A 27,719-nucleotide genomic window follows, 5' to 3' on the forward strand; every position below is an offset into this window, starting at 1 on the left:
TTCTTTCTTTTTTTTTCTTTTTTTTTTTTTTTTTAGAAACGGATGTTTATTTCCCATTAATTTAATTTCCATGTTGCTTAAGAGCCCATGCAAGAACAGCTTAAGACCATTCAGCATTCAGTGGTTGCTCCTTCTCATTCAGTGGCCTGAGTGAGCAGTGGGAGCTGCAGATCAGTCTTCCATGGCAGGCCGAGTGCTCCAGTCTTCAGTAGGGAACTGCTGAATAGTCACAGAGGGCACCTGCACGCCTTCAGAACAGTTTGCAACCTCGGGCTGAGTAGCAGTGAACTCAGGAGCTGAAGCAGTCCATTCACCCTGAAATTCTTCCTTGGTCAGAGCCTTTTCAGCAGCAGCCTGCTCTTCTTTTTCAATCTCTTCAGGATCTCTGTAGAAGTAGAGATCAGGCATGACCTCCCACAGGTGTTCACGGGAAATGGTGCCATGCATGCACAGAACTTCCCGAGCTGGTGTCCACCACATCAAACCCACTGAGTGAGCTCCCTTGTTGTTGTATGGGATGGCAATGTCCACATAGCGCAGAGGACAGTCTGTGTTACAGAGCAATGGCAGGTAGGTTAACATAAGATGCCTCCGTGAGAGGCTGGTGGTCAGCCCTGGGGTCAGTAGCCACAAGAAGCTGTGGCTCCTGGAAGGTTGCCTGGATTTGGGTAGTGAAGTTTCCAGGAGTGAAGAGGCCAGCAATTGGAGTGGCTTCAGTGGCAGCAGCAAACTTCAGCGTATTTTCAAACTCTTAGAAAATTTCCCTTCCTTCCTTCCTTCCTTCCTTCCTTCCTTCCTTCCTTCCTTCCTTCCTTCCTTCCTTCCTTCCTTCCTTCCTTCCTTCCTTCCTTCCTTCCTCCCTCCCTCCCTCTCTCCCTCCCTTCCTCCCTCCCTCCCTCTCTCCCTCCCTTCCTCCCTCCCTCCCTCTCTCTCTCTTTCTCTCAGAGTCTCCCTCTGTTGCCAGGCTGGAGTTCAGTGGGGTGATCTCGGCTCACTGCAACCTCTGCCTCCCAGGTTCAAGTGATTCCCCTGCCTCAGCCTCCTAAGTAGCTGGGACTACAGATGTGTACAACCACCCCCAGCTAATTTTTTGTATTTTAGTAGAGACGGGGTTTCACCATGTTGGCCAGAATGGTCTCGATCTACTGACCTTGTGATCTGCCCACCTCAGCCTCCCAAAGCGAGAAAATTTCTTTAAACATAACTGTTTTATATTCCATGTCAAAAATTCTATTATATGAGGATTTTGTGGTCTGTCATTTTACTCACAGTGCCTTACTTCTTTCATTGTTTTGCGATTCTTCACTCTTGACTGCTCATTTTATAAGAAACTTTATTTGTGGTATCTTGAATCCTGGGCTGAAATTGAGTTCTTTCAAAGAAGTTATAAATTTTCTTCTGCTGGTCACCTGAGGACATGGTCGTCTGGGATCACGCTTGAGGTTTTATGGACCACACATGCACGATGAATCAGAACTCAAGCAAAGACCAATTTGGGATTATGAATCCTCAGAGAATTCCATCCTCTCACACGATGCCAAAATCAATTTGCTTGTGAAATATCAGAGTTTGTTGCAAATTCATTCTTACATTGACAGTATAGCTCTCTAGAATACTGTTATTATGAAGGCCTCCTGTTAGATTTCCTGCACTAACCAAGACCTAGGCTGTATCTCACAGCTGGTCCCACATAACCATCAGAATGGAAGCCAAATAATTCTAGGGTTTAGCAAAAATTCTCACAGCAATACCCACTTGGGAACTTGCTTACCAATCTGATTTTCTGATTTTATTTTATGTTAGGGATCTGTTCACTCTTTACTTTCAAGCAGCCTCATAGATATAGTTGTATATTTATAGATACAGACATATATTTTAATTATTTCATCATATATTTTAGTTATTTCAACAGTGAGGGTGATATAGATGATATAGGGTACCTATTCTACCATACTACCGGAAATAAAAATTGTTTTTATTTTATTCATTTTCTCTTAAATTCATATAAATTTATTCCCCCCCCCCCCATTTAATCAGCCACTGAGAGGAAAAACTCCTATATCTGTCCTTTTATGGACATTCAAAGATTTTGTTTTGTTTTTGTTTCATTTTTAGCAACAAATGCTTCTTTCAGTTTACAGGAAAAAAAAATAGTTCTATTTGAAAGATACTCTGACATGCTATTAAAGGGAGTGTGGAATTGTACATGGACCCCATAACCCTGGTCTTGGTGTTACTACTATGATTGTGATACATTACAAGGTAAAAGATTTCACAGATTGTAATTAATGTTACTAATCAGTTGAACTTAAGATAGGGAGATCATTCAGGTGGGTCTAATTTAATCAGATAAGCTCTTTAACAGCAGAGTATTTTCTCTAGCAAGTAGCAGAAGAAGTGATTAGATTCCACGCAAGAGAAGGATTGACATAGTGTTGCTAGTTTGAAGATGCAAGGATTTGGAAAGCAGCCTCTAGGATTTGTGACCCCTAGTCAATAGCTAGCTAGAAAACTGGGACCTCATTCCTACAACCACAAGGAACTGGATTCTGCCAACCACAAGAATGAACTTGGAAGCAGATTCTTCCTGAGAGTCATCTCCAGACAACAGCACAATCCAAATGACAACTTGATTTCAGCCTTGTGAGACGCTCAGCAGATAATCCAGTTGAGCCTACCTGGACTTCTGACCTAAAGAACTATGTGCTAATATAGATGTTAAGTTTCCAAGGTGGTGGGCTTTTGTTATGCGGCAATAGAAAACTCAAGCAGGCATATTTCTCCATCACCTGTAACTTTAAGAAAAAACAAAACTAGTGAATTTTTCTTGAAGCTTTTGGTTCGGGAACACAGAATACCGAACGACAAAAGCTCACCTTCAAGAGATACATTGTGCCTATGACTATACTATTAAACTTTGAACAGAGAAAATAATGCAATTGAGTTTGCTATTGGCAAGCAAAGGTCAATTTAGTGAAATGTCAAATACTTTTCAGTGAAAAGGCAGATCATTTTATCTGACACCAAGTCAGTGTTCTGGATTGTAATCTGTAAGCCACTGTCTTCACATTACTCTCACAGAAGCTGACTCCTCTCTGTCTTTTCTCAGGTTAAAGCCATGTTCTCCAGTGCTCACCTGTGGGCTCTGGAAGTGCCCTCTCTCCTTGATGAGGCTGTAGGTCTCTGCAGCAAAGTGGAGCCACTTTACATTTAGCTACATGTTGACCTCCCTCTTCCTCCAATTCACCCTTAATTGCCTTTCTAGCTTCATTTTTGATAAATGTCCACACAGATCCTAAATTGGGAAGATATTTATTGTTGCCCAGACATGCCAGGTACTTTCCTAATTTCCAGCAGGTTCTTCCTTCCCTACGTGATGACCATTCTTCCATTTCCACCTGTAGAAACTGTAATCATTCAATATTCAGCTCAGGCATCACTTGCCCCATTTCTTGATTCTTCCAGGCAGAACTGGATAGTTCCTATTTTGTGTTTCCAAAGTCTTCAAAAATAGCTTTTGCCCTCTGTTGTGTAATTGCCATGACATTAAGTTACTGACATTAAGAACAATGGCCTATGAATCCCCAGACATCTATGAATCCCCAAAACCTGGCACAGTTCATTATTAGATGTTTGATCCTTGTTTGTGGAATTGAGTGAACCTAATTTGGCTCAGGCCCAGTGAGATAAACAAAATAATCAGGTGCAAAAGAATAGTTGTATGCAAAAGAATAGTTCTGTTTTTTTAAATGTATGAGTCAGCATATTGCTCACTACTTTCTCTTCAACTGGATTGTGTAGCCTCAATGTTTCTCCCAAGTTTTCATAACCCATGAGTCAACCACCAGGCTTCAAAACCAGATGATTTTAACAGGTTCAACTCTCTGTCCTGTGCTGTAACATCCTCACAATCTGATACACATCTACATACAAAAGCCTCATTCAGCTGCCTAAAAGTTGCTTTTACTAAACTGCTCTCCCTCTAAAACCCCGTAATAACTTTTCGTAGCCTAGAACTGCATGATCTAATATGGTAGTCACTAGCCCCTATCCATGAGCACAGCTTGAGATGTACCAAAAGTGTTAAATGTCCACTGGATTTCAAAGACATAGTATGAAAAAAAGAATGTCAAATATATTGATTTTATGTTGCGATGCCTACACTGAGTAAAGAAAATTTATCACTAAAATTAATTTCCCCTGTTTCTTTTTACCTTTTCTAATGAGGTATCTAAAATTGTAAATTACATATGTGGCTTGTATTATACTCTACTGGGATGTGCTAGCCTACAGCATAAAGTCCCAGCACCTGAATTTGGTGCTGTAATTCACATCTGGCTGCAATCTCCTCTACTTGTCTCAACTCTCATATCCCACATATGAAATGTCCACCATGGCCAGTATTTTTTCAGAGACTCTGTGCTTTCTTATTCTTTTCTTCTGCTCATACTATTACCTGGATGATCTCTCTCTCTCTCTCTCTTTTTTTTTTTTTTAAATTTTGCTTATCAATATCTTTTTTTTTTTTTTTTTGAGACAGAGTCTCGCTCTGTCGCCCAGGCTGGAGTGCAGTGGCCGGATCTCAGCTCACTGCAAGCTCCGCCTCCCGGGTTTACGCCATTCTCCTGCCTCAGCCTCCCAAGTAGCTGGGACTACAGGCACCCGCCACCTCGCCCGGCTAGTTTTTTTTTTTTTTTGTATTTTTAGTAGAGACGGGGTTTCACCATGTTAGCCAGGATGGTCTCGATCTCCTGACCTTGTGATCCGCCCGTCTCGGCCTCCCAAAGTGCTGGGATTACAGGCTTGAGCCACCGCGCCCGGCCTGCTTATCAATATCTTATCCTCTCCTGCAAGCTCACTTTAGCTTCACTGCCTGGAAGAAACCTCCTCTGATCCCACTAATGGAAAGGGATTTCTTCTAAAGGAAGGATTCTGATGTGTATTTATTGTATATTTATCTTGTCTTGTCTATTACGTTATAAGCACTTAGAAGATAGGGACTATTGCCTTCACAAATAGCATAGTGACTTCCCTCAATAACTCTCAAAAACGTGCAATACATAAATTGAAGGGAGGAATTCTATTTAGAAGATAGGTTATAGGCTATATACAGATATGTGTGTACATATATACATGTTCATGTATGTAAATATATATACATAAATACAGACTCAACATTTCATAATTTAATGAAGAGGGAAAGACTCAGCAAGATTATGTAGGTCTTTAGAGAAGAATAAAAAATGAAAATCTTCAGAGAGAATCAACACTGAGAACATTAGGGCTGGAAGATACTGTAGAGAGCACTGCACTCATTTCCCGCTTCTTGCGGATGAAGGAACTGAGGCTGGAGAAGTTAAGAGACCCCTGCTAGAAGGGAAGGCATGTGAGAAGTATACTGCTCTATCTCCTGTGGTCAGTACAGGACCTGATACTTAAGAGGTCAATAAACATTGGCTGGATGAATGAATGAATAAATGATCAATGCAAAGTAAACACATCTAGTGAACTCAAACTAGGCTACCTAGCTCCTGATTCTCAAAACAGTAATATTTTCACTCTACCATGTAGAGAGGGGAAGGACAGTTGGGAAGAAATGGGGAGCTATATTTATAACAGAATTTCAGCCAACCATTAAATTAGCCATCTAACAGTTTTTCTGGCAATGGCATCTAGGCATAGGTGGATTCACAAGAGTTAATTACACCTTTCCTTCCTTTTCGAATGACCCTCTCCAAGTTGGTCATTACTGATCTTGCTGGCATTTATCTGTGCAGAAAACAGTATATATGTGTTTTCAATAATTTTCCTAATTTATTGATGGATTTTCATTGATCCCCTATCCTTTCGTGTCCTGGTCCCTTTCATACATGTATTTGTTGCTTGATATTTTACAGAGCACCTGTCTTATGTATTCTATGTCATCAAATTTTCAAAGCAAACTTATTAGGTTTTATTAGCACTTCCACTTTGAAATGTGGAGCCAAATACTCAAAGAAGTTAACTTAAACTGATCAGATGTCACATACCTTAGGAATGTTGGAGCTGTATATGTCTTCTATATTATTTTCAAATATTATGATTGCTTCTTTGCTTCCCATTATTACTTGTATTGAATAAGAGCACAGATTCATCATGCTGAGCAAGGGGTATAATTTGTGGCCACTGAATGGAGGGAAGCTGTTGGGCAATCTCATGATCTCAGTCTCCCTAGATAATTTCTTATTCTTTATTCTCTTCAAACACAATTTTGATGGTTTAGTATACATGGAAAGAAAACAACCTTTCTTTTAATAGTTTTATCCAATATAACAATAATTGGAATAATTGCTAAACTGGTTTCCCAAAACTTTAGTTGGGGATACTCTTGCATTTCTGAAGCTCTGGCGTTGGGGAGTTAGCCACTGACATTTCTTTGAGAACCCTGTACATGTGGAATCTTCCCTCTGCCAAAGATAAGGAAACTTTATTTAAAGCTTGAAGATTTTGAAATGTGGGGCTTAGGCTTTAATGGTTTTTCTTTTCTTTTCTTTTCTTTTTTTTAAAAGAAGGCGAAAATAATGCAGTCCGTGCTTTTAAACAGAATAAACAAGCAGGACAACATTAATCAATAAGTCTTAGTTGAGGTTGCCTCACAGGAAATCTATGCACCTTACACATTGTCCATCTGTGTAAGGCAATTTGCTTATTATTTAGATGTGACTGACATAATTTGGCAATCTGGTTTATTAGTATACTTTGTAACAAATTGTGTGTTGAATGCCAGTGATATTTTTTTCTAGCTGTAACTTAACAAGGTGACTTATTCTGAAGTTATAAATGAATGTTACAAAGATTCTCTCCCACTTTCCCAACTCCTCCTCCCTCTTCCCTCTTCTCTCTTATTCTTTCTTCTTCTCTACACTTATCTTTAATCCACTGATGACAACAAATTTTATAACACCAAATATTATGGCAAAGTTGTTGGTCATGAGCGTTACCATGGGTACGCTATGTTCCAGCTTTCCAGTTTTAGGAAGCTGAGGTAAATGTCGGCTCTTCCCTTGTGCTGCAGCCCTCCCTTCTCCCATTTCCTTTTTGGGTACTATGGATAGTTTGAAAAAAATGCCAGCGAAATTGAGTGAAGCAATTCCTTTTTGACTTGCATCATGAAATCTTTAGTGTTAAAATGAGTGTATCTTAGTGGAAGAGCCTATTAAATGAACAAGAAGTAAATAATAATGAAGTCATCTTGCTAATTAACCTGGACGGTGACCTGAGTTTTGCTGCAGCTGAAACTCAGCAGTACAATTGCCTTCTTAGCAGAGTTCTGGTGCATCAGATTCTCCTCTTTCTCTGGTGTCCACATGTCTAGCTATTTCAAGAATGTTTGCATCAAACTTTTATTACAAATGCTAATACTGAGTTATTTAGGGAAAAAAGCGACAAATACTTTCTGTGGGGAGAAAAAAACTATTTCTTTCATTTCAAGGGGCCTAATTATAAAACTCCTTTCTATTTTAGTCCCTATTTATTTTCCAATTCTTTGGGGATTGGGTAGTATTTAACAATGAAACAAGCAGTGCCCCGCTGCCTAATTAAGATTTTCTTGTAGGATTAATAAGTCATGTCTCATTAGCCCCACTGAACTAGAGGTGTTAATCTTCACCTTGGCATTTTAATTTCGAAATAAGTTTGTGGATCAAGTATTGAAGGATGTTCAGCAAACACTTTGATTAAAGCCACTGAGTCTTCAGATGCCAGTCTCATGTTATTTATTCAAATGCATCCCTACATACAAATGTTTACATGTGTCTTTTTAAATGTACTAAGCAGTGGCCGGGTGCAGTGGCTCACGCTTGTAATCCCAGCACTTTGGGAGGCCAAGGCGGTCAGATAATGAGGTCAGGAGATCGAGACCATCCTGGCTAACAAGGTGAAACCCCGTCTCTACTAAAAAAAAAAAAAAAAAAAAAAAATTAGCTGTGTGTGTGGTGGTGGGCAACTATAGTCCCAGTTACTTGGGAGGCTGAAGTAGGAGAATGGCGTGAACCTGGGAGGCGGAGCTTGCAGTGAGCTGAGATTGTACCACTGCACTCCAGCCTGGGTGACAGAGGAGACTCCATCTCAAAAAAAAGAAAAAAAGAAGTGTGCTAAGCAGTGGTCTGGAATGATTGCTGGAAGAAGCCACCATGTTTCGGCCTTCCCCAACAAAGAAAGCAGAAAGTATCTGTGCGTGTTTTCTGAATTACCTGTGTTTCTTCCTACGATGATTTTTATTTATTTTTTCTCACACTGGGGAACAAGCAAAGAGGTCAGAGCATAGCAGCCATAGACAACTCTTGAGTTTTCTGGTAGAGACTTGCAGGAGGCTATACCATGGACGTTTGCTGGCAATGCTGTCCGAGGCAAGTGGCCTCTGTTTTACAGTGGCATGGCAGATGACAAAACAATTCACTCCCAAACTCTCAGTTAAAACATTCTAGACTTTTATCTCTTTGTTTTTCCAAATGACAGTGATTCAACAGGCCAAAAAGAGGCCAGTGAATAAAAAATTATATGCCACTGTCATTTCTGTGATTCTCAGTTGCATCTTTGTAAAAGCAAAGAGCTGGGCTAGATAATCTCTTAGGGTCCTTCCAGTTTGAAGATGACAGTGCCCTTACTTTAGTGATGTAACCCACGCCTACCTCTAGGAAGCTGAGCTTGTCTTCTTTGTTGTTTCATCCCCAGTACATCACACATGGTGTTGAATACATACCTGCTGAATGGGTGACTGAAATGGGGCCTTGAAATGCGTTGTAATCTCAAGTGCAGGTTGAGTATGATGAGCTCAGCACTGGGAAATCTCTCCCCAAGGAGCTTTTAATATCATTGAAGAAATTAGCTTAAATAACCTGAAACTTAGTACACCTAAAGAACATTCTGTGGTAAGTGGCACAATGTATGAGGCAGGTTTTATGGATCACAAGAGGTTAGAGAAAGGCATGCAGACCTCATAAAAGGATAGCTACAACTTGGCCGCTATTTTGGTTTTGGCAGATAGAAAAATAAAAATAAAAATAAAATGATGAAAATCAACATATATGTTGTATACTTGCCAGATGTCAGGCTTTTTTTTTTTTTTTTTGGTTTTGCTTTGCTTTTTTGTTTTTTTGTTTTTGAGAAGGAGTTTCACTCTTTTTGCCCAGGCTAGAGTGCAATGGTGCGATCTCAGCTCACTGCAATCTCTGACTCCTGGGTTTAAGTGATTCAACTGCCTCAGCTTCCCAAGTAGCTAGGATAATAGGCACACGCCACTATGCCTGGCTAATTTTGTATTTTCAGTAGAGATGGGGTTTCACCATGTTGGCCGGGCTGGTCTCAAACTCCTGACCTCAGGTGATCCTCCCGCCTTGGCCTCCCAAAGTGCTGGGATTATAAGCATGAGCCACTAAACCTGGTTGATGTCAGGCATTTCGTATAGTATATGTAATCACATTTAATTCTCATAACCCCATGAGATTGGTAGAATGATCCACATGTTACAGATCAGTGAAGTGAGGGTTGAGGAAGTTCAATAACAAGTCCAAGGCCAAACAGTTAACAAATGGTGGAAGAGGAATTTGAACCCATGTCTAACTGGCTACAAAGACCCTAATCCTCCACACACACCAGTCTGCCTGAACAGGAAGAACACTGGGTTGTTAAAGAACCTGGCTTTCAGGACGAATGTGGCCTCTCTAATCAAGCTGTTCCTGGTGAATATGCACCTGCCTGTTCTCTTTGCTGATTCATCCCTATAAGGCCTGAGAATATCCTCACATACGACCTTGTATCTCTTTTGCCTTCTGGGATTTTTTTTTTTTTTTTTTGGTGGATGTTTTCTGTCTGCCCCTCTTTGCTTGTCTCCATCCTTGATATTTACATTTGTCCTGGCTAACCTGCTGGGCTTGGATTGGTTTTGACTTCTAGAATGTGATGTTATTACTGTTCATTTTGCCTACCTTATTCCAACCTGCTGGCTCTGCCATGGGCTTTGCCTTCTGAGTTCCATTATGGGTTCATCTCGTCTTTCTCCTTTTCTTTTCTATACATCTGGCTTCCTCTTACTCTTTACCTGGGCTCCCCATCGTGCAATATCTATTCATCGTGACTTAGGGCAGACATGATGACAGATGCATGGACAACCCAAGCTGGAAGTAAAATCTGAGCAGACATAAAAAAACAGAAACAAGCCTGCTTTGTATAGAGGCCAAGAGGAAATTATTTGGAAGAGAAAATATGGTTTGTATTAAGAATGGGAATATAATTGAATAGGCAGGTACATTAGATAATAGACCTTCTAAAAAGGCAGACATGGGCATGTACATGGTAGTGTAGGAAACGGAGCAGCAGCACACATGACTGAAAAAAGAAACTGCATGTTCAAAGCTGTTTATATATGATAAAAATTCAATCTTGAATAGCTCTGACAGAAGAGGAAAGGGAAAAGTAGAGTAAGGATACCAGATAGGACAGTGATGCGGATTTATCCAGACACAGACAGTAGTAACAGCTTGCACCAGTGTTGAGAAGTTGTGTAAATAGAAAAAAGGGGATGGGGTAGAGCCAGTATGAATATTTTAAAGAAAGAGTCATTAGGACTTAGAAGAAGACTGGATGTAATATATGCCATTTTAGGACTGCCCTAGTTTTTAAAAAATCTTGACTTATTTGGGGGGAGTTCAAGAAGAGGTGCACAAGGAAAGAATTTAAGGTGAGTTTTGATACTTCCCTAAATATTTACAACAAATCAAACTTCACAGTGGATAGGAAAGCAGCCAGCAACAATCCAATGTTACAGTGTTATTTAGTTTTAAGTATTCTTGGAATTTGCTCTTTCATAGTTTCCAAACCATGAACTGAGATTTCTCAGAGGTATATGAGACAGTGAAGAACAAATTTCTGTTAGAAATGTAGGAACCCTTATGAATAGGGGGTAAAGATCAGAAAGAATGGAGTTATTCTTTTTTTTCCTCCTATATGGTAGCTATTCTTGGGACATTTATTCTAATAATCCTAAGGCTATGTAATAATGATCCAAGTTATAGTATAATATAATTTCCTTGAATGGATAGTTGGAAGTAAAAACACTCAGAAATTTCACATTTTGTAAACGTTATAAAAATACTCCTATGATAGACAGGGTGACTGTCGTGATCCCTGGTCCCTGATGTTCATGCTTTTGTATAATCTCCTCCCCATGAGTATGGGCAGAACCTGTGACTTGTGTCTAGCCCACATAGCAAAGGTGATGGGATGTCACCCTTGTGATTTTGATACCTGACAGAGGATGGTCCTTCTAGTAGGCTTACTGGGGACTCTATCTCTGTTGCTGGCTTTGAAGGAGGAAGCTGTCACGAACCTTCAGCTGCTAGAAACTGAATGCTGTCAACAACCACATGCAGGGAAGCACATCTCCCTCCCTTAGCTGAGCCTCCAGATGAGAACCAAGGCGTAAATGACACCTTGATGGCAGTCTTGTGAGACTCTGAAGCAGGGAACTCAGCTAAGCCATGCCCAAACTCATGCCCCACAGGAGTGATGAGGAAATAAATGTGTATTGTTTTAAGTTGCTAACTTTGTGAGAATTTGTAACACAGCATAGAAAGCAAATAAACTTCACTTTTGGCCCTCCTCTATTATTGGCTGTATAAACAGTGATTAGTGCTTCCATCTTCCCAGTTGTGATGCCAGAGACCCTGGAGCCATTCTGACCTTCTCCCTTTCCTTATGCCCAACATCTAGCATCTAACCACTCTGCATGTTCCAAAATCCTACCTTTCAACCAGTTCTTCTTTTCTATGCTTCATACCCTTCAAACTAGTGAAGCTCAAACTACACAACCCATGCCTTTCTTCAGGGCTGATGGCTATAAGATGCTCACATGAATATGGGAGAGGGAGGGAGGCAACAGAATTGCCAAGGATAAGGGGCAAATAACCGACGAAGACAACACTGATTGATTACTGAACCGAGGCAGGGTGGTGCCAAGGCCTTTGCTCAGACCCCAGTTAATTCTACCATTGTCCGGGGCATCAGTAGCCCAGCAATGACCTCACTTTACTGTAAAGGCACTTTTGACAACTTTCTCTACCAGCTCTCATTGTTTCCTGCTTGGACCAAATGTTCACTCTGACTTGGAATCTTATTCCCCCTCTAATTTATCCTCGAGTCTATTCCCAGACTGATTTCCTAAAACAGAAATCTGGTTTATCTTACAATATTTTCTACTAGTATCTAGGATACATTAAAACACCTTACTGTAGTCCACAAAGCCTTCCATAGTGTAACTGTCGCTGTTACATCTCTGGATACATCTCCTGTCCTATGCTCCTACCTGTCACTCTGTATTTCAATGATACTAATTGTTTATAGTATAGTTTCCGGGGCATATTCATGCTATTTTTCTTTTTTTTTCTTTTTTTTTTTTTTTTTTGAGACGGAGTCTTGCTCTGTTGCCCAGGCTGGACTGCAGTGGCCGGATCTCAGCTGACTGCAAGCTCCGCCTCCCGGGTTTACGCCATTCTCCTGGCTCAGCCTCCCGAGTAGCTGGGACTACAGGCGCCCGCCACCTCGCCGGGCTAGATTTTTGTATTTTTTAGTAGAGACGGGGTTTCACCGGGTTAGCCAGGATGGTCTCGATCTCCTGACCTCGTGATCCGCCCGTCTCGGCCTCCCAAAGTGCTGGGATTACAGGCTTGAGCCACCGCGCCCGGCCGCTATTTTTCATCTCCATATTCCTATTGAAGTTATTTTCACTGTGAAGAACATTCTTTTCCAGCATTTGTAAGACTAACTTTACCTTACCTTTTAAGATTCCATGGATGTATTTTAAACCTTCGGGAAGCATTCACTCACCTATTAAGAAGGATAATTTTAGGCAAGGGCAGAGGTTTTGTGGGTATCCAGCTGAAAAAGCATCAAAAATGCTGCAAATTGTTCACTAGTCCAAGGCAACATCACCCTTGAGCCCATCATCAAATCTTGAACATAAACTAGTGTAACGTTAAAAAGTTCCAAACATGTTAGGTGGCTGCCTCAGTGATAATGCATCTTAGGTATCATTTTGTATATCTTTTCCTCTGGCTATATGAAAGTATAATGAAGACACGCCTCTTTACTACAGTAACATTAAAATAACATCTATTTGGGTAAGTGTATGCTTTTACCATCTAACTCAGGACTTTTTTTCCCCATAAAAATGTTTTTCACAGTGAATCTCCAAATGGTTCCTGAGATGACTGGAAAGGTTACCAGGTGAGAAAAAATGAAAAGAGATGTTTAGCAACTGAGCATTTGAATAACCAGAGATAATGTTATTATTACATTTTTGAGGCCATAAACGTGCACAATTTGTGTGGTACATAAAAAGAAGTCAACTTGGGTTTAAAAATTGGGGGAAAAAGTCAACCAAATTATGTTTAGGTATCAAAACTGGTCCAAGCAGTTAGTAAGGAAAACAACTTTATTCTTAGTTTGGAAACTTAATAGGCATGTAAGTGCCACTAGGGGGCTCTCTAACATTCCGTAGGCAGGAAGCCTGACTATCACAGCAGGGGTAATAGAATAATGAATAAAAATGCCCTGTAATTTAAAGTATATTCCTTAGTCATATTAACATTTGCATGTTTGTATAAAGCCTGAAAAATGGAACTTTATTATTTTAAGGTTTTCTAGTGTTAAAAATGTATTTATGGCGAATAATTTAGAAATGTAAATGTAAATACACACCTGATAAAGAAAGGCATAATGTGGTTCATTGCGCTCAATTTCTTTGGTGTAATAAAAAAGGGGAAAAAAAGAGCTTCCTCTAGTTTCCTGATTATTTTTCTTCCTGAGTAATACAAAACACAACGTTTAAAATTTTTGCCACTTGAATTATTCCATCAATTAATAGATAATTATTTATAGATATGAAATATGTATCTCTATACATATACAAAATTGGATATTAGGGTGTTTAACCTTATTCAACAGAATATACAGAATAAAACTTTTAAATTGTAAATACTAATGTATTACCAGTTAAAGGAATTCATTAAAAGGTTTGGTCCTATGTGGATATACTTAAGAAAAAAGGTAACTTATTAGGATGTATTTCATTTACTGTTCTAAGACATGCAAAATGCAAAACTTGTTTAACAACTTTTCCTAGGGACATTAAAACATATTAAAACAAAAGCATTATTATTAGGGAAGGAAATATTGGGTATTCAGCATCCTTTATATTGTATATTGTAATTTATGTTTGTTTCCATGCTTTCAAATATGTTCCAATTATGAGTTCTGTGTTGCATATTTCTTATATTTTTCTATGATTGTCAAATGTTGTGGCATAAATATATAAAATTCTACATAGAACTATATTTGGAGTCTATTTTGTGCTTTGGAAAATATGAACACTTTGAATTGAAGTAATCAAAATTATTTTTGGATAGAAGATTTGGGGAATGAGAAAAGGAAGATAATTTTCCTGAGCTCTACTTCCTTATTCTTTCCTTTTTTAAAAAAATCAAAAAATAGTATATATTCTCATTATTTTCTGGTTTCCCATCTCAGCCTGTTAATTCCAAACCAAAATTTAAAAAAAACAGATTTTTAACTAACTCTACCCCCAAAGGACAAAAAAGGAGTAGTGAAAAATTTTGTGGGCTGGCAAATAATTCATTCTTATTTTTAGGTTTATATGTGTGTATATATATATATTTTTTTCTTTTTCTTCTCTACAATCAAAAGACAAATGCATGACTCATGTACAGACATTTAGTTCCCTGCTTCTTTCACTAGTACAGTACTTGGAAAAGTGAGGTTGGCCCCTGAAAGGAAAGGCTGGGAATTAAATGGTAATACATGCTTTCTAATTCAGATGTTTTACTAAGTGAGTGGAGAACATACTAAAACATTCAAGGTAGTTGGTAAGATAAAGTTATTATGATCTTTTGCTTAACCTGGAAGTTTTTGGCTGTGACAATTCTTTTCCTGAAATCATTTGCTTTCTTTTATTTAAAACAAAAAAACCAAGTAAAGAAAAACCTTCAACTTGGTAACTCAAGTTAAAATCAGAAGATCAGTTAATTTGTTGAATGTATACCTTTACAATATATTTACAAATACTGAGTGGTCACTAAACCTGGAAATAAAACATATAACAAATGATGTATTAATATTATATTACATATAGATGATAATTAATATTGTCTATATTTTCAGACTTTATGGCCTGTCTCAAATTATTTTTTCTCATCTCAAGTACATATATATGTATACGTATATATTTATCACTTTCAAATATGTATTTTAGTGTATAATTTAATATAATATTTAATATATATATTTGAAAATGATATTTATATGCTTGAGCATGAAATACAACTATGAAATACTTGATGAATGGGCATACTAGGCAGCTATATAAACCATAAGAAGAAAGAATAAACATTTATTGTTATTCTGGATAATATCTTCTGAGGTAATTTGCATTCACCTTAGAATAAATAACTGTGTAAAGTCATTGGTGAGTATTTCTTTGATTTCAGTTAAAAAGTGATTAAATAATTTAATGTCATAGGAAGACTAGCTCATCTTGCATTAAAAATATATACATACACACATATATGTGTACATGTATGTATGTATACTTGTGTATTTTTCCCTTGAGCAGTTATGAATTTCTGCACTGCTGCCAACACAATGAACTATAATGCATGTTTTTATTGAGTTTAATGTCCTGTTGGAGATTCTTAATAAATATATACCTGAAGTTAAATAACAATACAAGAAATGATGGGAGTTGGAGCAGTCAAGAGCTGGTCTAGAACTCCTGATAGATAGGCAAAGGTCTCTGAGTCAGCGCTGGTCTTCCATGCTGCAGAAAGGGCTGCTCTTGTAGCCACCTTAGGGATACCCTAGAGGATCAGCCAGAAACCTTAGCTTGTTAGTCAAGTTACAGGGCCAGCAAGCTACACCTGTTTTAAGAAGTACAAGTTAATGTTAAGTATGTTAAGGCAGCAGCCCTAATTGAAAAGTTCCATCTACTTAGATCATTTGTAAGACCTCATTTGTCTTCCCAGTTACTGGTAACAACTAGTTTAAAACACTAGTTGAAAGTTTTGTTACACACTCCTAAATTTTAATGTAGAACTTTCAGTATAAAATTGTCTCATCATAGTAATTCCTATTCCCTTAAGGTCTATTTCAGATCATTGTTTTTCCTTTAATGTCGAGCACAAGGCACACAGATCATAAAATTTAGAGTACGGCAAAAGTCATTGAGTAATCAACAAAAAGTTAATCAATTTGCAAAGTGAAGTCTTCATCATGTGTCTGTGCCTAAGGCCAATAAATCAAACTAAGTGGATTCAGTTCTGTAAGCTAGCATGGAGGGAAAGACCATTTCCCTTATTAGTTTATTAGGGTTTTCTCTAATCCTGGTAGTTGATTCCAAATAATCCACATATATTGCTAGGTGATGACCCCTCTCCTCTTCCACACTAATTTTCCATTCTAATCGCTTAATATTAGCATCCATGCTTTATCCCAGCTGAGTCAGAAGTGCAGCCTTACCTAGGCAGCTGAAATCCCCACAGATATGACCCAAAGCTGCGTGATTATTATGACTCTTGGCCTTTTCATATATAGTTAGTCAATATTTACAAGCACTGCAGTCTATGAATAAGGTACAGCTCAGGGAATAACTCCTAAGAAATGGGGAAAAAATGTGGCTAGTTTTCCTACAGTCTGAAGGAAAAGAAAGACCCCAACTTCATGGTTCATATTCTAATATGTTTTACATTTTATCCTATATTGTGGTTCTCTCTGGATAGAATTTTCTAAAAATAAATTTCTTCTTCTGCAATGATTTATTCTAGGAGACATAGGATGACAATTCCTAGCTGAAGCCTACGTGTGTGTTATGAACCATACACAAACAGACCGATGTGTAGATAGGTGGCATGAGCTCACACCCTTCCCCACATAAACGTCTTTCATCAAGACAATCTTTATAGTCTCTGGGCCACGTTCTCCGCGCAGAGGTTGCAGACGATAGAGAGGCATCCTACCACACCTCAGTTAAGGAGAAAAATTTGATGTCTGGACATGTGTAGTCTTGTGGAAAGGAACCTTATTTCACTCATAGACAGGCAGTAGTATGGCTAGCAGTATTTCCCCAGAGATGGTCTGATTTAAAAAAAAAATCGATATCAACTCTTGACACATTTTCATTTACATCAGCACATGGCTTTCAGTCGGGGCCCAAATCAATAGGCAGCTTTTAACACTGCCCAACTATTTCTTCCTATTGGGCTTCAGGCAGGCCATTTGCCGTTAACGTACCATGTTTCTTGGGGGAGGAAGTTTAACTGTTTTTCCTGTGACTAATCACAACAGCCTAAACTGTAGCATTAATCACACGACATTTTCTTCATCACCACTTACAGCCAATTGACTTTTTACTTAGTGAAAGCATCTGAAGAAGGTGACAGTTGTTCTAAGGGGGTCAAGAGTCAATGGAAAGAAGAACTATTTAGTTCCAAAACATATACAGTGTATGGCTTCACAAGCTGACACTATGCCAGGCATTGTTAGAAGGCTTATCATTCTGTAGGTACGAGCTCACAGTCAAGATGGAGGAGAAGATTTGTTTAAAATTAAAGTGCTATCTAAGAGTCATAGCTTTTGGTTTGAAAACAATTAATCTGGGCCTTTCTATAAATTAAAAGTCACATCAAGGGTCACTAGTAATTGGCAAAGTGTTTAACTTTTGTAAGTGAATTATTTTTCTGTCTTTTTTTTGCTAGCAGGAAAATTCAGTTAGGTCTGATGCCCTGTGAGGCTGGCAATCTGGGTAGTATTGGCAGTCTCGATTAAATGTAATATCTAGTTCATTACTGCAGCGACTCAGATTTCTAAATAATGAATCAAATTCCTATATTATTCAGAAACCACAAAAGGGTTATTAAGCCAAATAAGCAGAGACTCACAAAGGTTTACAACATATTTATCTAGGGCAACTCCAAAGCACAAAAGTAGCATGTTTTAAAAATATACAAAAGGACAACCTCCTATATGATATTGCATTATATTTATATTGTCCCAAACAGCAATATCTTTTTAGAGAAGGACTCTCCTGGGATGCTATTCTCCTCACATGCTCCCAAAAAAGCACCATGTGGTTAAAAAAATTAGAAGAATGATGAAATTGAGGACAGAGTGCCCCTTTTGTTGATTTACAGTGCCTGTGGGTATATCAAAGGCTCCAAAAATATTTTCGATAAAGAAAACCGTATGATGCCGGTGAGGCTGCAGAGAAAAGGCAGTGCCTATATACCGCTGGCGGGAAGGTAAATTAGTTCAGCCACTGTGGAAAGTCATTTGGCAATGTCTCAAACAACTTAAAACAGAATTACCATTTCACCCAGCAATCCCATTATTGGGTACTTATCCAAAGGAATAGAAATTATTCTACCATAAAGACACACACACATGTGTGTTCATCACAGCAGTATCCACAATAGTAAATACATGGAATCAACCTAAATTACCAACAGTAGACTGGGTAAAGAAAATGTGGTACATGTACACCGTGGAATACCATACAGCTATAAAAAAGAATGCGATCACATCCTTTGTGGCGACATGTATGGACATGGAGGCCATTATCCTAAGCAAACCAACTCAGGAACAGAAAACCAAATACCACGTGTTCTCACTTATAAGTGGTCGCTAAACATTGAGTGCACTTGGACACAAAGACGGGAACAAGAGACACTGGGGCCTACTTGAGGGTGAAGGATGGGAGGAAGGTGAGGATGGAAAAAACTACCTATCAGGTACTATACTTAGTTATCTGGGTGATGAAATCTGTATACCAAGCCTCTGTGATACAATTTACCTATATTACAAACCTGTACATGTACTCATGAACCTAAAATAAAAGTTTAAAGAATGTGTATTAACTGCAGAGTTGCCTCTACTGCCTAACCATTCAATATGTTACTGCACTCCTGGCTTAGAAATGGTGGCACATAGTTCTTTCTACCTCAGGTCTTTGCCATTCCCAGAACATAAGCTGGTTCCAGAATCTCTGACATTTGGCACTGAAATAGGAGCCTATTTGTGGATCTGGAGGAGCTCACTGTTGTCTACCTTCCCCCATCTAGAGCAGAAGGACTGGTGTTCCAGACCTCTTGAGCATTACCATGATGGGTCCCCTATGCCTTAGATGCCTAGGGAGAATTTTGCCATGATGAAGGAGGGTAAAGACAGGGGTAACTTAAAGGTAATAAACTTTGACCACAGTAGCTCTACCCAAGGAAGCAAGAAATAGACATTCTGGCTTGAAGAGATTTACAAGGTCTTTGTTTTCCCTTTTCAAACGCTCAGTTTATTGGATTTTTCGCCTATGCCAAAAATCACACACTATAATCTTATTTCAAACCCTATCCTTAAAATACATCATAATGCTAACATGCTGAGCCACAGGTAGGGCTGTGTAAAAAGTTTAAAATCTGGCTTCTTAAGAATGCATTACAGAAAAATTCTGCACTCCAGAATGTGCCAGTATCACCCCTTCCTTTGACAAAACAGAGGTTGCCATACCAAAATAAAATTTTAAACCTCAAATAAAAATTTTTCTTCAGATTCTACACTTCCAGATGACTTTAGTGACTGTAATTTTTTTTTGAAAAAGAATTTTCAAAAAAATTTCTAACTCACCTTAGTTAAAAATCAATACTGTACTTTTAAAGAGGAGAGTGATGGTATCTGAAAAAGAATCAAATAACAATTTTTCAACCCTTTTATGGCTTCTGTTTCTTACCCTGTTCGGTCTCAGCTACTTGCCTGTATTTTAAGAACTTCTTCTTCTCTAGCAGTGTTTATTGAGGCATGATATACAGAACTTTTAAAACTTTTAATAAGTATGAATTCATTTTAATATGTATTAGAATTATTGGGAGGCTGAGGCAGGAAGATCATTTGAGCTCAGGAATTAGAGATTATGATTGCACCACTGCACTCCAGCCTGGGCAACAGAGCAAGATCCTGACTCTTAAAAGCTAAAAAAAAAAAAAAAAAAAAAAGATAAACACACCGACCTCTGATTTTATGAATATTATGTTTTAGGGTAAGAGTAATGTGGGTGCAAAAGGGGAAAAATGAGTTGATTTAAGAAAAACTATTAACTAAATAATTGTACAGATTATTAGAAGACATGGGAAAGCTCATGAACATCAGTTAGCTGACTTCAGAGAACATAGTGAGCAATTCATTTCTTGTTGATTGACTATGTTCCTTTCTCTTTCTTTTTCTAAAATTAATTAATTTTTTTTTTTTTTTTTTGTAGAGACAGGGTCTGACTCTGTTGCCTGTCTCAAACTCCTGGCTTCAAGCCTAACTGTATTCTTTATTGTTCTAATTTTCCCTTCCTCCCTTCCTCCCAAGACGGAATTTTGCTCTGTAGCCCAGGCTGGAGTGCAGTGGGGCGATCTCGACTCACTGCAAGCTCTGCCTCCCGGGTTCACGCCATTCTCCTGCCTCAGCCTCCCCAGTAGCTGGGACTACAGGCGCCCGCCACCACGCCCGGCTAATTTCTTTTTTTGTATTTTTAGTAGAGACGGGGTTTCACCATGTTAGCCAGGATGGTCTCAATCTCCTGACCTCGTGATCCACCTCGTGACACCCGTGATCCACTTTGGGAAGTGCTGGGATTACAGGCGTGAGCCACTGCACCCGGCCTATTGTTTTACTTTTCAAAACACTCTTACATATTTCATTCCTTGTGATATTTAAAACAATCCTGTTATCCAAGGAGGGGGAGTACTTGACTTTTTAAAAAAAGTGTTTAAACTGTAGAGATTTTTATAAGCTACAAAACTCATCACAGATAAGTGACAGGTCTTGGAATTAAACCTAGATCCTCTGACCCCCAGTCTGAGTGGTATATTTGTAAAAAATACTAACGACTAGAGAACTGTGTAAATTCAGATATCCAGCAAGGAGACATACCTTACCTCTCACCTCTGGTGAATAATTATAAGTTAAATTAGGTCTCAAGGGACACAAATACACACTCATCATCTCTTTTTCTGAGCATCAGTGTTTATATCAGTGGTGCTTGGTACCTTAAATCCAGACCTCCCGGCCCCCATAGCCATTTCACTCTGCATTTTCTTCAAATATGCTCAGCTTTGAGGTTTCTCAGAATTAGTCCCAGTTCCCTGGCCTGTCTGGGATCCTGCAGAATCCTATACCTACCTTCGTTTCAGCAGCACTCCTGGTACCACTTGAACAGAGCTGATTGTATTCTGGCACTTTACTCGGTTGTGTTCAGCAACATGTCAGGCATGAAATACGCAGGTTCGGTCGGGCGCGGTGGCTCAAGCCTGTAATCCCAGCACTTTGGGAGGCCGAGACGGGCGGATCACGAGGTCAGGAGATCGAGACCATCCTGGCTAACACGGTGAAACCCCGTCTCTACTAAAAAATACAAAAAACTAGTCGGGCGAGGTGGCGGGCGCCTGTAGTCCCAGCTACTCGGGAGGCTGAGGCAGGAGAATGGCGTGAACCCGGGAGGCGGAGCTTGCAGTGAGCTGAGATCCGGCCACTGCACTCCAGCCTGGGTGACAGAGCGAGACTCCGTCTCAAAAAAAAAAAAAAAAAAAAAAAAAAAAAAAAAAAAAAAGAAATACGCAGGTGCAAGCCTTGAGAAGGAAATGTAGCTTCCCTAGGCAGCCCTGACTTTCTTTTTACCCTACTTACTTAGAAAGTTGTGAGGAATTGGGGGTTGAGAACAAATACACAGAAGGAGAATACTTTTGGTTCAAGTTACCCATGGATTAAGGGTTATGTCACAAGACTCATTTTTGTAGCATTGAATATCATTTTCCTCAGTTCAGGCTCAATGAACACCCAAACCTCAACTTTTTACCACTTTTGTCCATCCACTTAAAACTTTGACAGACTTTGAAGCAAGTACCTGTGCTCTGGGATACCAGTCATCTTCGCGGTTTACAAGAGAACTTTCAAACATCCACAGAAAAAGGAAAAAAACAGTTTGTGCTAATGACCTGGTGATTTTTTTTTTTTCCTATGATCTCCCAGTAAAGTGTGAACTACTCTCATAGCTGTCAACAGAACCACTGGGTAACCAGTGGCTTCATTATTTGAGGCGGTTTTAAGGTCAAAGGGATAATTATGAATGAACACTTTTGTTGGCTAGAGGAAAAATACATTAGGAAAAAGAAGGCAGCAGCTCAAATGTCTATGGACAGTTTCAGGAGCGCTGAAAAGTGTATATAGTCCTTCCAAATTATCCTAAATTCTAAGCCAAAGAAACGTCAGTAAAATTTTAGCCAAAGCATGTTTCAGCTAGTATACTACTTTAGGTAACCACACAGTAGAGTAGAACTGTTAGAAATTATGTGTACAGGGAGTGGGATTTTTGACTCCTGAGGAGCAAGTAATAAGTAAATCTGTGCTGTTTTATATGATTGGCAGCATAATTTTGCCATTTTATCTCATGAAAGAAGTTTATATTTGTTGTATCTTTGCTACTGTGATATAATATTGATTACATTTTTTATTTATTTATTTGATCGGGAAATGTAACCACAATAACATTTTCTGCCTGTGGAGAAATGCTGTTGTCATCTTAGAAACAATTTTCAAGAATTAAATTTGGCAAAAAGTGGGGACTTCTTATTCATGTGGTCACTATTGAGTAGCTTTTCCTTAGGATGTGTGCTATAAATTTGCTATAATAACTAACTGATCAAATTTATAAACAGCTATTTTCTATGTCAATAAATGTTTCTATATAGCTCTGTACACATCTCCTGCCCTAACCGGACATAACTCATGTTATACAATGATTAAATAGAGCATTTTGAGGTAATATTATTTTTGTCTCACAGAACTACCTTAGTGAGATCAAATTAACATTGCATATGATTCAAGTTTATGAAATAGATTGCACACATGTTCTTTTACAAATGGATTTGACTCCTTGTGGCATTAGTGAAATTTACATTGATTAACCAGTAAGCTGTAATGTTGTTTTCGATTTGGGCTCAACAAATCAATTTTACTTAATGCTCTAAGTTTTCTTTACTTTGGGGTATTTAGGGTAAGTAGATATTATATTGCCTGTGGGAAAACACTACATTTGTAATTAAGCTAAGGAGGTAATTTCGTGAAAAGAAGAAGATAATAGGGCAAAGTTTTCAAGATAATGAGATTCCCAGAAATGCAGGAACTATCCCTACTTGAATGAAATAAATTACATTATCATCCATCATATGACTAATCTAAGAGTAGCCACTTCTCTGTTAAAATAGACCTATCAAATAAAATGATAAAATACTGTCACTTAGGAAAAGGATAACAAATTAATAAATACTATTAACAAAAGAACGCTGTGTAGAGTTGGCATTCCATAACTGTTCCTTGATTTGAATTGAACAAAAAGACCTCCAAAAAAGAAATTCTCCCTTTCCCACTTACAATATATTCTATTTGTACTTTTCTGTAAATAACAGTACAGAGTAAAAACTACGTATAATGGGCACATATCCATACTTTAAAAAATACATCTATAACAACTTCTTTTATGCATTACATGAAAATAAGGTATTGATTTGTGGCAGCTCTAGTAAAATGACTGTCTAGAAGTTGGGAGAATATTTAACATGAAGTTGAAACTTTTCTTTTGAAAAAACTTCCTTCCTGGTTTAGAACTGAAGTTTATACCATTACTGAAATCACTTAGTCAAGGTAATTATGAAGTGCAAGGTACAATGTATAAAAGTTGAAAATCAAGACAAGGTTCTGAGAACATATACAATTATCTACTCCTAGAAAATAATAAGGAAAAACTACTTGCATATTAGTTCTGTTGGAGAAAAGTTACCAGGTAAGATTGTTATGTATCTTTTATCACATCTCAGACTTTGTTACTGATGCTAAAATTAGAAGACCAACAAATAGTATGTTAAAAAAATTTCATTAAGCCCATCTCAGAAACTGAATAAAGAGACTTGGGTTGGAAATGATACTGAGAAGTAATGGGAAGCAAACATAGATTCTGTTCTTCCCCAAAGCTCAAATTACTTACTAAAATTGAGTAAGAGGTTGAGAAGTCATCAGCATATTTTCCTCACTGTTTTTTTCCCTTCCCAAAAGTTTTATATTCTGCCTTTTTGAGAAGAAAAATAGAAAAACATTTAAAAAATAATTCGTCATGAATAAGTGGAGTTTATCCCAAAGATGGTTTCACATTTGAAAATCAAATAATGTAACTTATCAGAGTAATAACTAAAATAGAAAAACCATATGATCACCTTAGAAGATGCCAAAAAAGCATCTGAGAAAATCCAACATCCATTTCTGATGAAAACTCTCAGCAAATGAGAAATTGAAGGGAATTTCCTTGATCTGATAGAGATCATCACAAAAAAAAAAACCCTGCAGCTAACATCAGAATTAATAAGATTTAATGCTTTCCTCCTAAAATCAGGAAGAAGACAATGTCTATTCTTACCACTTCTACTCAACATTGTTTTGAAAGTTCTAGCCAGTGCGATGGGAAAGAAAAAGAAAAGACAGATTGGATAGGGAGTGGTAAAACTGTTTGTTTGCAGATGACATGATTACATAGAAAGACAGATGGAATTTATAAAAATGCTACTAGAATAAGTTAATTTAGTGAGGTTGCAGAATACAAGTTCAGCATAGAAGCTCAGTGGTATTTCTATATCCTAGCAGTGATCAATATGAATTTCAATGTCATTACAATAACATAAATGTGTGAAATATTTAGGAAATAAATTTGACAAAGAATATGCAAAACCAGTACACTGATAATTACAAAACATTACCGAGATAAATTAAAGATGCATGTATAAATGGAGCAGTATAACTCGTTTATGGGTTAGAAAACAAAATATTGCCAATCTGTCAACTCCCTTATATTAATTTTTAGATTCAATGTAATTCTAATCAATATTCCAGTAGGCTTTTTTTGGTAGAAACTGATAGGAGTTCTAAAATTCATATGGAAATTCACATGGGAAGGCAGATATAGGTATACAAATACAAACAGATGTGTGTGTGTGCGTGTGTGCGTGTGCATGTAGATATAGATATATGAGAAGGTAGATATGGTCTGGGTCCAATCAAGAGAGGAAATCTGTACAGTAATTCAAACAGAGAAAATATAAAGAATTACTAACTATAACAGGGAATTGGAGCAACCAGGAGTAAAGAGAACTCTACAGGAATAGCAGCTATAAGGAGCAGCTATGCTTTTGAATGCTGAGGCAGAGCACCCGAGAAAAAGCCCCATTCCTTGCCGTGCTGCCACCGCCTCAATAAGGTTGAGATACAGAACTGGACGGCAAACGAAGTGACTGTGGTGCAGCACTGGTGTAAGCTGCTTGAAATCCACTTTCTAGGCTGCCAAAGGAGCTGTTCATAGAACGTGTCTCACCAGAGGCACTCACCTATGAAAATGCCCGAGGAACGTGGTGGCTCACGCCTGTAATCCCAGCACTTTGGGAGGCCGAGGCGGACGGATCACAAGGTCAGGAGATCGAGACCATCCTGGCTAACACGTCGAAACCCCGTCTCTACTGAAAATACAAAAAATTAGCTGGGCGTGGTGGTGCACGCCTGTAGCCCCAGCTACTCGGGAGTCTAAGGCAGGAGAATCGCTTGAACCCGGGAGGCAGAGGTTGCAGTGAGCTGAGATCGTGCCACTGCGCTCCAGCCTGGGTGACACAGTGAGACTCCTTCTCAAAAAAAAAAAAAAAAAAAAAAAAAAAAAAAAAAAAAAAAGAAGATAATGCCCGAGGAAGTATTTCAGGGAGCTTCTGGACACCTGGTAACGCCGGCCCCTAGAAAACCCTGTCTAGTGTACACACTGGACCCCAGAAGGGAAACTCTTTCCTCTGGTAATATCTCTCCGGCGCCCTCTACCGACAAAGCTCAACATGCTGCCAGCTCCAAAGGGAAAATATTTAAAGGGCCTAGGTCCATTTTCATGGAGCAGGCAAAAAATGCATTTGGAGCTGAGAGGTAATAAATCATTAACTAGCACAAATAGATAACAAAGAGGCATAAGGACATTTTAGGGGGAAGGGGTGATGGATATGTTCATTATCTTGACTTAGTGACAGGTATGTACATATGTCAAAACTTATCAAATTGTACAATTAAAAATGTGCCATTTATTATATGTCAAGTCTACCTTAATAAAGCTGTTAAACATGTAACTGGTCGAGCACAGTGGCTCACTCCTGTAATCTCAGCACTTTGGGAGACTGAGGCTGGTGGATGGCTTGAGCTCAGGAGTTGGAGACCAGCCTGGGCAACATGGCAAAACCCCATAAAAAAATACAAAAGTTAGCCAGATGTGGTGGCAGGCACTTGTAGTCCAAGCTATTCAGGAGGCTAAGGCAGGAGGACTGCTTAAGCCTGGGAGGTCAAGGCTGCAGTGACCTGTGTTTGTGCCACTGCACTCCAGCCTGGGTGACAAAGTGAGACCCTGTCTCAAGAAAAAAAAAATGTATCTGAAAGTCTTCCACTACTCTCCTAACAGAAGCAATCCTTGAACTGATTAAAGGCTTAAGTGAAAGGCGTTTGTATCTATATGTGTGTGTGTGTGTGTATATATATGCATTTATGTATTATTTTTTCACACCAAGAGCAAAATTACTGACCATTGAGGACTCTTCCTCAGGGTGAAATCCCCTAGGGGCTCAACCTTCAGATCCACAGCTCGGGAGCCCCGTTTGGCCGGGGAAGCTCACCTCCATCTGCCTTTTCAGTGGGACCAAGAATTTAAAAACCTCCCTTACCAAAATCCAGCGGCTCTGGACCGGAGGCTGGACTTCTCCGGGGCCAGTCTTAACAGATACTTGGTGTTCATGAGCTCCGGCTGTCTGGCTGCAGCACAGCACTCCTTCCCTTCCTCTCTGGCCATTTCTTGCTTCCTGGCTAATGGAGATCCCTGGACCCTCATTGCTCTCCTTTCTGGGAGGACCTGGTCGATGGCTGCTGTTCATGAGAGGTTTAGTATAATACACCATGTTACCACAGTGTTTGCTACCTTTGCAGTCTTAGAATGTACTGACTGCCCTCCCTTTCTCACTCCTCAGTCTTCTTTATGTTAAATAGAAATTCTGCATTAATTTAATATTTATTGCCTACTGTATGCAAGCATTGTGTTAGCTATGAAGGCTACAACAATGAACAATGCAGACATAGTCTTTGCCTTGATGGTGCTTACCTTTTAGGAGAAACTGCAGAAAACATAAAAACCCCAACTTAGCTGGACTTGTATGATGGTCAAATGGACATAATATGATGATTTTTCTCTCAACATGCCCTGTCATTCTTCAAACCAGAATTACTGTAAGCTCCTCAAGGGCAGGGACTCAGAAACCATGGACTACAGTGATGCCATTTACATATGCACGCATGTGCATACAAAATATTCACCTCTTGGGATGACTTTTTGATAGATGAGGGCTTATTAGAGAATTGGTTTGATTTTCCCTTAGCTTACTTTAAATTAATCTGTCAAAAGGTAATTAAAATTGTTGTTGTTGATGAAATTTGTAACGGTGGCCTTGAGTCTATACATTATTTTATTTCCCTGCCACTGTCACCACTGCCACAACAAAATGAATTTCAAACTAGATGTTTATTGAAAGTTA

The 27,719-nt window shown here is 38.7% G+C and overlaps 1 protein-coding gene and 1 pseudogene across 1 annotated transcript in view; both read right to left on the bottom strand.

Annotated features, from left to right (window-relative positions):
* Nucleotides 1-27,719, bottom strand: part of HS3ST5 (heparan sulfate-glucosamine 3-sulfotransferase 5) — a 281,111-nt gene that overhangs the window by 28,899 nt on the left and 224,493 nt on the right.
* On the bottom strand, nucleotides 111-27,089 carry LOC694266 (small ribosomal subunit protein uS2 pseudogene; annotated as a pseudogene).

Source organism: Macaca mulatta, chromosome 4, assembly GCF_049350105.2.
Source record: "Macaca mulatta isolate MMU2019108-1 chromosome 4, T2T-MMU8v2.0, whole genome shotgun sequence".
Lineage (NCBI taxonomy): Eukaryota > Metazoa > Chordata > Mammalia > Primates > Cercopithecidae > Macaca > Macaca mulatta.